General features: G+C 38.3%; 1 long non-coding RNA gene across 1 annotated transcript in view; it reads left to right on the top strand.

Annotated features, from left to right (window-relative positions):
• LOC141278124 (uncharacterized) overlaps positions 1 to 11,431 on the top strand; it is a 54,599-nt gene extending 43,168 nt beyond the window's left edge. The window contains exon 3 of the long non-coding RNA XR_012330467.1: positions 11,389 to 11,431. This is a non-coding gene — a long non-coding RNA (uncharacterized lncRNA). The remainder of the gene's footprint in view (positions 1 to 11,388) is intronic.
• The last annotated feature ends 681 nt before the right edge of the window (positions 11,432 to 12,112 follow it).

Here is a 12,112-nt window from a genome sequence, read left to right as displayed (position 1 = left end):
GGAGTACATCTTTGAGTCTTTTCTTCCAGGAAGAATATAAGGGTGGCAAAACTGGCTACATCCTTGTATGCCTAAGTGAGCCTGTTTTATTGCCACTCTTTTTTTTTTTTTTTTTTTGTGGTACGCGAGCCTCTCACTGTTGTGGCCTCTCCCATTGTGGAGCACAGGCTCCGGATGCGCAGGCTCAGCGGCCATGGCTCATGGGCCCAGCCGCTCCGTGGCATGGGGGATCTTCCCGGACCGGGGCACGAACCCGCGTCCCCTGCATCAGCAGGCGGACTCTCAACCACTGCGCCACCAGGGAAGCCCTACTGCCACTCTTGAAGGATAGTCTAGCTGGTTATAGAATTCTAGACTTATACTCATTTCCCCACAGTACTTGCTGTGCCTTTGTTATCTAATATCCTATTGCACATGAGACATTGGATGCCCAGCAGGTTCTTCACTTCCTTCTAGGTAATCTCTCTCTCTCTCTTTCCCCCACTGTATCATGCTATGGGACTCTTTCTATTGCTGAGGTTCACAAATTTATGAAAGAAGTACTTAGAACTTTAAAGTGATTCTATCTTCGATTTAGGTAAATACATTGCTTATTTCATGTTTTTAGCTTAATTTTCTCCTAATGAGAAATTGTACTACATGGATACTAGATCTCCTGGATCTACTTTCCTTTTTTTCAAATTAAAATATAGTTGATTTACAACATCATATTAGTTTTAAGTGTACAACATAGCAGCTCAACATTTTTATAGCTATACTCCATTTAAAGTCACTACAGAATAATGGTTGTATTTCCCTGTTCTGTACAATACCACCCTGTAGCCTATCCACTTTGTACATAGCAGTTTGTACCTTTCAATCCCCTACCCGCCTCCTGCTTCTCACCCGCTCCATCTCCCCACTAGTAACAACCAGCCTGTTCTCTATACCTGAGTTTACTTCAGTTTTGCTGTGGTCATTCGTTTTATTTTTTAGATTCCACATACAAGTGATAACATACAGTATTTGACTTTCTCTTTCTGACTTATTTCACTAAGTGTAATACACTCTAGGTCCATCCATGTTGTTACCAACGGCAGAATTTCATTCTTTTTATTTATCTGTGATGGTCATGAAGCTTGCTTCCATATCTTGGTTATTGTAAATAATGCTGCTATGAAAATTGGGGTGCATATATTTTTTTGAATTAGTGTTTTCATTTTCTTTGGATATATACCTAAGAGTGCAATTGCTGGATCATATGGTAGTTCTATTTTGAGTTTTCTGAATCTCTATACTGTTTTCCATAGTGGCTACTACACTAACTTACATTCCCACCAACTGTGTACTAGGGTTCCCTTTTCTCCATATTCTCGCCAACATTTGTTATTTGTGTTCTTTTTGATGACAACTATTCTGACAGATGTGAGATAATATCTAACTGTGATTTTGATTTGCCTTTCTCCGATGATTAGCAATGTTGAGCATCTTTTCCTATGCCTATTGGCCGACTGTATATCTTCTTTGTAAGACTGTCTATTCAGCTCTTCTGCCCATCTTTTAATTGGGTTGTTTTTTTGACATTGAGTTTTATGAGCTGTTTATATATTTTGGATATTAACCCCTTATCACTAATATCATTTGCAAATATTTTTTCTCATTCAGTAGGTTGTCTATTTGTTTTGTTGAAAACTTCCTTTGCTGTGCAGAAGCTTTTAAGTTTAATTAGGTCCTATTTGTTTATTTATTTATTTTGTGGTACACGGGCCTCTCACTGCTGTGGCCTCTCCCGTTGTGGAGCACAGGCTCCAGACGTGCAGGCTCAGCGGCCATGGCTCACGGGCCCAGCCACTCCGCGGCATGTGGGATCTTCCCAGACCAGGGCACTAACCCATGTCCCCTGCGTCGGCAGGCGGACTCTCAACCACTGTGCCACCAGGGAAGCCCCCTATTTGTTTATTTTTGCTTTTGTTTCTTTTACCTTAGGAGACAGATCCAAAAAAATATTGCTATGATTTATGTTATACAGTGTCTCCCTATGTTTTCTTGTAGTTTTAGGGTTTCAGGTCTTACATTAGGTCTTTAATCCATTTTGAGTTTGTTTTTGTATATGGTGTGAGGAAATGTTCTAATTTCACTCTTTTACATGTAGCTGTCCAGTTTTCCCAGCACTGCTTATTGGAGAGACTGTCTTTTCTCCGTTATATATCTCCTTTGTTGTGGATTAGTTGACTGTAAGTGCATAGGTTTATTTCTGGGCTCTCTATTCTGTTCCATTGATCTATGTGCCCATTTTTGTGTTAGTACCATGCTGTTTTGATTACTGTAGCTTCGTGGTACAGTCAGAGTAAATGATACCTGCACTCAAAACAAAAAAGCTTTGTTCTTTTTTCTGAAGATTGTTTTGACTCATTGGGGTTTTTTGTGGTTCCATAAAAATTTTAGAATTATTTGTTCCAGTTCTAGTGAAAAATGTAATAGGTATTTTGATAGGGTTTGTATAAATTTGTAGATTGCTTTGCGTAATATGGACATTTTAACTATATTAATTATTCCAATCCATGAACACAGGATATCTTTCCATTTCTTTGTATTATCTTCAGTTTCCTTCATCAATGGTTTATAATTTTCAGAGTATAGGTCTTTCACCTCCTTGGTTAAGTTTATTTCTAGATACTTTATTCTTTCTGATGCAATATTAAATGGGACTTTTCTTGTTTTCTCTTTCTGGTAGTTCATTAACAGTGTATAGAATATAATGTATGTCTATATATTAAACTTGTAATCTGCAACTTTATTGAATTCATTGATTAGTTCTAATTTTTTTTTGGTGGAGACTTTATTTTTTTTGGTGGAGACTTCTATATATAGAAAACATATAATGTTTTCTATATATAGTATCATGTCATCTGCAAACAGTGATGGTTTTTCATCTTCCCTTCCAATCTGGATGCCTTTTATTTCTTTTTCTTGTCTGATGTCCATGGCTAGGACTTGCAGTACTATGTTAAATAAAAGTGGTGAGAGTGGGCATCCTTGTCTTGTTCCTGATCTTAGAGGAAATGCTTTCGAGTTTTCACCATTGAGTACGATGTTAGCAATGGGCTTGCCATATATGGCCTTTATTCTGTTGGGTTATGTTCCTCTATACTCACTTTCTTGAGAGTTTTAATCATAAATGGATGTTGAATTTTGTCAAAAGCTTTTTCTGAATCTATTAAGATCAGCATATGATTTTATTCTTCACTTTGTTAATGAGGTGTATCACATTGATTTGCAGATACTGAACTATCGTTGCGTGTCTGAATAAATCCCATTCAATCATGGTGTATGATCTTTTTTATATATTGTTGAATTTGTTTTGCTAATGTTTTCTTGAGAATTTTTTGTATCTATATTTATTACAGATACTAGCCTGTAATAACTTTCTTTAATCTTTCTTTTTTCTTTCTTCCTTTCTTCTTTCTTTCATGTCTTTGTCTGGTCTTGGTATTAGGGTAATGATGGCCTTGTAGAATAAATTAGGGAGTGTTCTGCTCTATTTTTTTTGGAATAGTTTCAGAAGAATAGGTATTAGTTGTTTATATGTTTGGTCGAATTCTCCTGTGAAGCCATCTGGGCCTGGACTTTTGTTTGCTGGGAGGTTTTTTTTTTAATACAAATTCAATTTCACTACTAGCGATCAGACTGTTCAGATTGTCTTTTTTCCTTATTCAGTCTGGGAGGTTGTATGTTTCTAGGAATTTGTCCATTTCTTCTAGGTTGTCCAATTTTTTTTGGCAAATAACTGTTCATAGTATTCTCTTATGCTTTTTTTGAATCTTTGTGGTAACAGTTGTTATTTCTCTCCTTTCATTTCTTATTTAATATGTTTGGGTCCTCTCTTTTTCTTGATGCGCATGGCTAAAGTCTTATCATTTTTTTCTTGTTTATTTTTTCAAAAAAAAGCTCGATTTCATTGATTTTTTTTTGTATTTTTGTTGTTGTTGTTCTCTATTTTTTAATTTCCTCTCTGATATTTATTATTTCCTTCCTTCTGCTGACTTTGAGCTTTGCTTGTTCTTTTTCCACTTCCTTTAACTGGTAGATTAGGTTATTTGAGATTTTTCTTATTTCTTGATGTTGGCTTGTGTGGCTATAAACTTCCCTCTTAGAACTGCTTTTGCTGCATCCCATAGATTTTGGAGTGTTGTTTCCATTTTCATTTGTCTCAAGGTATTTTCTGATTTTCTGCTTTCTCTCTTCATTGACCCATTGGTTTTTTAGTAGCATGTTGTTTAGTCCCCACGTTTGTGTTTTTCTCATTTTTCTTTCTGTAGTTGATTTCTAGTTTCATACCACTGAGGTTGGAAAAAATGCTTGATGTAATTTCTATCTTCTTAAATTTGTTGAGACTTATTTTATGGCCTAGCAGGTGGTCTGTCATGGAGAACTTTCTATGTGCACTTGAAAAGAATGTGTAATCTGCTGTTTTGGAATGAGATGTCCTGTAGATATCTATAAAGTCCAACTGGTCTATTGTGTCATTTAAGACAAATTTTGCCTTATTGATTTTCTGTCTGGATGATCTGTCCACTGATGTAAGTGGGGGGTTACAGTCCCCCACTATTATTGTTTTATTGTCAATTTCTCCCTTTATGTCTGTTAATATTTTCTTTATGTATTTAGGTACTCCTGTATTGGGTGCATATATGTTAATGACTGTGATATCCTCTTTTTGTATTGATACTTTTATAATTATATAGTGCCCTTCTTTGGCTTTTGTTATAGACTTTGTTTTGAGGTCTATTTTGTATAATAGGAGTATAGCTATCCCTGCTTTCCTTCTGTTTCCATTTCCATGAAATACCTTTTTCCTTCCCCTCACTTTCAGTGTGTGTGTGTCTTTAGCTCTGAAGTGAGACTTCTGAAAGCAGTATATGGGTCTTTTTTAAAATCCAATCTGCCAGCCTATGTCTTTTAACTGGAGCATTTTAATTGATACTTAAAGTGATTATTGATAAGTATGTACTTATTCCCATTTTGTTATTTGTTTTCTGGTTGCTTTTGTAGTTCTCTGTTCTTTTCTTCTTTTTGTTTCTTCCCTCACAGTTTGATGATTTTCTTTAGTGGCATGCTTGTGTTCCGTTTTTTCCCTAGTTTTTGTGTATCTATTATGGGTTTTTGATTTGTGGTTACCAAAGAGTTCATATATGTTGACTGTAACTATATCTACTTGTTTTAAACTGGTAATCACTTAAGTTCAAACACATTCTAAAAGATCTTCATTTTTTACTCCCCTTTCCCACATTTTGTGTTTTTGATGTCGTATTTTACATCTTCATGTTTATCCCTTCACTATTTATTGTAGTTTTAGATGATTTTACACTTCTTTTAATCTTCATACTAGCTTATTTAAGTTGTTGATTCTTTGCCTTTACTCCTGGGATTTTTCCTTTTCTACAGATACTTACTTCTTCTTGTAACCTTTTCTTTTCTACACAGAGAAGAACCTTTAACATTTCTTTTAGGGTAGATTTACTATTTATGAACTCTTTTAGATTTTGCTTGTCTGAGAAATTCTTTCTCTCTCCTATTCTAAGTGATTATTTTGCTCTGTAGGGTATCCTAGGTTGCAGGGTTTTCCCTTTCAGCACTTTATATATATCTTGCCACTCCCTTCTGGCCTGCAAAGTTTCTGCATAAAAAGCTGACAGCCTATGGGGGTTCCCTTGCATATAACTCTTTGTTTTTCTCTTGGTGATTTTAGAATCTCTCTTTAACTTTTGCCACTTTAATTATGACATGTCTTGGTGTGAATGTGTTTGCAGTCACCTTGTTTGGTACCCTCTGTGCTTCCTGTACCTGGATATCTGTTTCCTTCTTCAGGTTTTGGATGTTTTCAACCTAATTTCATCAAATACATTTTTGACCCCTTTCTCTCTCTCTTCTCCTTCTGGGGCCCCTATAATGTGAATGTTGGTACACTTGATGGTGTCCCAGAGGTCCCTTAAACTGTTCTCATTTTTCTTTTAATTTGTTTTTCTTTTTGCTGTTCTGATTGGATAATTTCCATTACTTTGTCTTCCAGATCACTTGTGCATTCTTCTCTATCACCTAGTCTCCTGTTAATTCCTTCTAGTGTGTTTTTCATTTGTTATTATATTCTTCATTTATGACTGGTTCTTTTTTACATTTTCTAGCACCTTGTTAAAGTTCTCACTGTGTTCATCTATTCTTTTCCTTAATTTAGTTAGCATTCTTACTGCTAATGCTTTGAACTCTTTATCTGGTAAATTTTATTTGTTTCATTCGTTTTTTTTTCCTGGGGTTTTCTCTTGTTCTTTCAACTGAAACAAATTCTCTGTCTTCTCATTTTGCTCATCTTTCTCTGTTGTCTATGAATTTAGGTCAAATAGTTACCTATTCCAGCCTTGAAGGGACGTCCCCATATGGGAGCATCCCTGTACAGTTGCATATGCCCTGTAGCTTTGGCGGGAGAGCTGGATCTGATGTGAGCACCAGTCATGCTTCCTCCAGGGTGTGCTGGCACCTGTCTCCTTGGTAAGAGTTGGGACTGGAGATGGACAGCCTAGAGCCATGGCCAGGCGTTTGTCCCAGGGCTTCTCCTCTGGTCAGTGGCCAACATCACTCTATTGCAAGGTTGTTCAGGTCCCAAGTTGCTGAAACAGAAGTCCTGAGGCTCAGGTCCGAGCTGACTTTGTTCTGTCAAGTGGGTATTCTCCTGTCTCCTAGCACCAGCACCCTTGCCCTAGAGGGGAGCAGCATTGGAGCAAGAGGGGCTGGAGTGGGTGACTGGTGTGGATCAGGGTATGGACTGTGGCAGTCCTGGCCCCAGAGTCCTGGACCTCTCTGTAAGCACCAGTAATGGCTGTCCCTGCCCCATTCAGAAGCCATTCCAGGTCCAAGCCATTTCCATCCCTCACAACTGAGCACTCCTCTCCTCCACGGCTGCCGTCATCCTAGTGTGGAGCTGTGTCCCAGAGCAAATGGGGCCTGAGTGGGCGCTTGGCTCAGGCTGGGGTATGCTGCAGGGTGGTTGTGGGAAACTGGCCAGAGTCCCGTACAGTTTCAATCTGCTCTCTCCGCTTTGTTTCAGGAGTAAGCAAGTCTGTGCACTCTCCTCACAAGTGGAGTCTAGGTTTCTTACAGCCCTTCTGTTAGTCCCACTGATTTTCAAACCAGCTAAGGTGATTCGTCTTTTCAGTGTCAGACCCCAGGGCTGGGGTGCAGAATATGTGGCTTGAAGCCCTCATTCCCCAGGGGGAATCTTCGCCCACGTAATACCCCTCTTCTTCTGGGTCCCCTTCCAGGGGCACAGGTTCCAATCTGATCGCTTCTCTTTCCTTCCTACCCAATCCTGTGTGGATCTTTCTTACAGCCTTGGTTGCACAGGAGTCTTTCTGCCAGACTCCAGTTAGTTTTTAGGGAGAATTGCACCACATGTAACTGCATTTTGATGTGTTCATGGGGAGAGGTTAGCTCTGTGTCCTCCTACTCTGCCATCTTGACCTCCTCCCTTTGGATTTACTTGCCATGTCTCACAATTTTTCTCAATTTTCATCCTTATGCTATTAAAATTATGTTCTGGGAGAGTCTGTGATTTTTCAATTTAGTATTTGGGTCTGCAGTAATGTCTACTCTCATATAATCTCATTGTATGTTCTTGGAAAATATTATCAACTTTAAAGCTATTTTCTTCTGCAGCAGTATCCCCAAGGATAGTACTTGATGCTCAGTCACATATTAATCATATCAAAGCATAATATTAAAACAGGATGAGCAGTACAGCTCAAAGGGTGCAAAATAGATGGGATTTGAATAGCCATCCATCTGAAGCAGCAATAATCACTCCTATCATACTCAGTGGTCTCTTCCTATAAGAGAGATTTTTGTGACGTCCCTTCTGCTATCTTGAAATGAAATCCACAGATACAGTGTAGTCTGCACAGTTAAAAAGAAACCCCAGGGACTTCCCTGGCAGTCCAGTGGTTGAGAATCCACGCTTCCACTGCAGGGGGCACGGGTTTGATCCCTGGTTGGGGAACTAAGATCCTGCATGCCGCGTGGTGCAGCAAAATAAAATAATAAAATGGAACCCCAGTGTAATATAAGGGAGAAGGAAAAGGAGAGCAATGGAAAGTAAAATAGCTCACATTGTGAGATGTAAATGCTCAAGCAGCAGTTCCCCAAAGACAGCAGTGATCACGTGCATGGGGTAGGTTCACACATCGTGGCACGGGTGTGTCCTGACATGCAATGTTGGAGACTGACAGCATGAGTGGTATTTCCATTAGTGGCATGATGTTCCAAAATAGTGAAAAACTCTTGGTAAACTTCTGAAAAAATGAAATACTATCTTCCTTTGATTTACATGGTAGCGCATTCCTGGAAAAGTCAGTGTATATTACAACCTAGCCAAAATACCACTCGTGTTATTCTTTCCGGAGCTGCTTGAGCCCGTGTTTATTTTTATTTTTCTTTCCTTTGAAAAGCTTTTAAGGCAACAAGTTTTCCTGAGCTCAGTTTTTTAGTCCTAGTGCATAGATTCTGATAGTTACATTGTTATTTTCTGAATAATCTACAATTTTATTTTTAGTCCATGATCAGAATACTTTTTTAAATTTTGAGTTTTTCTAAGAGGTCTTTTTTTGGTGTGTACTTGTTATTCAGTTTTAGTTCTATTGGACTGTGGTCACTAGATGTAATTTGAAGTATTTAAATATTTTGGAATTTAATGAGGTTTTTCTTGTAGCTTACTTGAGGACTGGGTTTTATAAATGCTCAGTGTGGCTCTTGAATAGAAGGTATAATTTCAGTTTGCAGGAAAAAGCACTCTTCCCATGGCTATGAGATTGGCTGAGGAACTGTGATATACGGAGCTTCTGTAACAATTTTCTTCAAGGTCTGAGAGAAGTATTGTAAAGATTATCAAATAAGATGGTTTTACTGACTGCACTTCTCAAGGTTTCACCCTGTGTCTTCGATGTTCCTCCTTCTGTGACTTATACCACTGATTACTAAAGAATGACTTTTTGACCCAACTGATAAACACTGAACTCAATTTTGATATTATTATTGTGCTTTCTGTTTTCTTATTTTATTTTTTTTGCTTTCTTTTTGTTTGCATCTGCCTGGCTTATTTTTGTCAATCCTCTTACTTTAAATCTTTCTCTCCTTGAGGAATATGGTTGATGTCCATTTTTGATGTAGTTGAAAAATGGTCTCAATACGTGAGTTCACGGCATTTAGATCTGTAATAAGAGACCCATTTGGCCTTGTTTCTGTCATCTCATTTAATGGAGTCTCTTTCTGATTCCTCTTTGTATTTACTTTCAATTCCACAGATGATTGCCTTCAAATACTTTTTAAAAATTTTACATTTAAGCACGTTTATATTTCTTCCTTCTTTCTTTCATCCTCAGTTCTTTTGGTATCTTCTAGATTCCTAAGAGCAATGTATTTCCCTAAGTTATTACTTTATGTTATATAGCTCTTCATTGACATGTACAGTAATTACATTTTGTAGCCATTGTTATGTAAACATATTGCTATTTAGGTCTTTTCTCCGTTTAAGTGGAGCCAGTGATCACAAACAGCTCACCTACTACTCACTAGCAGAGTGCCAAGGCACAGAGCAGGAGCCCAATGCATTGAGCCTTTAGGTATTACTAATGCCCAGGTCAGATTAAACAGTTAAAGAGGTATTACTTTGTCCAAAATGGTAGACTCACAAACATGATAAATTTGGAAACCCAAAAACATATGAACAACTTTCCCCAAACTTAAATTTTATCCATATTGTGGAGGAAAAAAACGTGGAACCCAAGAAAAATAAAATTTAAATGGGATCTCTTGCTTTAGTTTTTGCTACAAGTTCCAGAATGTTTTAAAGCTCAGTGCATCATTGCAGGGCACGTGACACTTTTGGAAAGTGAACATAGATACTGGGAGTGGCCTAGGTTGTCATGCATACTGCTTTCCATTAGGAATGCTTCCAGCAGCAAGTAAACAACAGCTAAATATCAACACTTTTTAATGGAACATCTTTTCCAGTTTTATTGATATAATTAACATTGTGTAAGTTTAAGGTGTACAGTGTGATGATTTGATGCATGTATATATGATGAAATGATTACCACAGCAAGGTTATTTAACACTTCCATCACCTCACATAATTACCTTGTGTGTGTGTCTGTTGATAAGTCTTTTAGCTACTTTCAAGCATGTTACACAGTGTTGTTAACTAAAGTCACCATGTTGTACATCACATCCCCAGAACTTATTCATCTCATAACTGGAAGCTTGTACCTTTTGACCAACCTCCCCCTTTTCCCTCCAACTCCTGGTAACTACCATTCTATTTTCTATTTCTAGTTCAGCTTTTGTAGATGCCATATATAAGTGATAACATATAGTTGTCTTTCTCTGACTTATTTTAGTTAGAATAATGCCCTCAAGATACATCCATGTTGTCACAAAAGGCAGAATTTCCTTATTTTTAACTGTTGAATAATCTTCGTGTGTGTGTGTGTGTGTGTGTGCGCATCCTCCCATTCTTCATTCATCTGTTGAGGGACACTTGCTGTTTCCTTGTCTCAGCTGTCGTGAATAATGTTGCAGTGAACGTGGGAGTGCAGATCTCTTTTCAAAATAGTGATTCCATTTTCTTCAGATATGTACCCAGCAGTAGAATTGCTGGGTCATACGGTAGTTCTATTTTTAGTTTTTTTTTAGGAACTGCCATACTGTTTTCCATAGCTGCTGTTCCAATTTACATTCTCACCAACAGAGCGTAAAAGAACATTGTTTTTTCAGTAATTAGAGGAAGGAGGTCCCAGGATTTTTTTCAGCACCTCAGTGACGTTATGGATTGAGGATCTTTTCCTTTTTCTACTCAGTCATCTATAGACTGGCCTTAGTCATCCATTGGTTTAGGGTTAGGGTTATGGCTGTCATCTTTGCAAGCACCTCAACATAACAAGCATCTCAAACAGGAAGCATGGGGGCAGGAGCATAAAAGGTTTTCACCTCATGCAGTTGTTTAAATCAGGGAAACAGCTCTTACTCATAGCTCCTACGACAGACATTACCTCGAAGTGGGTGGCATGACCAACTCAGAACCATCCTTGCAAAGAGGGGATAGTCCTGATTGATTAGACCAATCGTGATTCATCACTAAGGACTGGTACTCAACCAGACAAAATAGAAATACTGCATATTATGCTAAGTTTTTGGTATGTTTTTGATAATAGCCACTGTTTGAAGATCAGCCCACTATACAGACGTAGATAAATCAAGTTATATCTGACTAAAGCAACAGTGTTCTGAGAAAACTCTTTGTAAACTGCTGTGCATCAAAAGGACGAACAATCACTCCCCTAATGACCAAATCTCACCTGTTTCCAGAACTGGCTCAAGTTCTAGCACCACCAGGAAGCACAATGCAGTGAAACAGTGTGGGACTGGAGGAAGCCTGACCACTGTTCAAGCCCCGATTCCTTACTCGTCACCTGCTACCTTGGGCCAGGTACGGAAGCCAGCACCTTGCTTTTCTCAACTGTAAAATACGAAGCTACCACTCCCATACAAGGCAGCTGTAAGGATTAAATGAAATCGCAGACAAATCATACAGATGTCTGACGTTAGTAAGGACAGTTTGGTCTGGCAGTGAGGGGGCCCAGGTAGGTGTATGTGAATAAGACAGCTGTTATAAAAGTAAAAGTATTCCCTGCCCCCCAGAAGCTGAAGTGTAAGTGAGCACCCATTTGGAAAGGAAGTGCGGTAGCAGAAGAAAGGGTTGGGATACAATTAAGGGACGTTTCTTTCAGCTGCTATCAGTTATATTCCATACTAGTGGTTGCAAATAGAAATTGGTTCACTTTCCTGTTGAGGATCAGCCAGTGAATTTTGGATGTAACATTTGGAAGTAATGGTATTTTTATAAAACGATAAAGCTGGTCATAGAAATTATTTAGGAAGCTTCCTGTGAATTTACTAATAGGAGAACTGTTCGTGTGGAGTAATTAAGAATATTTATGCAGCTACTTTTAAACTGTGTGACGTGAGAGTGACCGTTGTGAAGCGAGCTTACCATCAGTGAGCACTTCTAGCCCAGGCTTTGTTCCAAGCA

Source organism: Tursiops truncatus, chromosome 2 (assembly GCF_011762595.2).
Source record: "Tursiops truncatus isolate mTurTru1 chromosome 2, mTurTru1.mat.Y, whole genome shotgun sequence".
NCBI classification, from domain to species: Eukaryota; Metazoa; Chordata; class Mammalia; order Artiodactyla; family Delphinidae; genus Tursiops; species Tursiops truncatus.
Note: the sequence above shows the minus strand (reverse complement) of the source record. Positions and strands in the feature narration are given on the sequence as shown.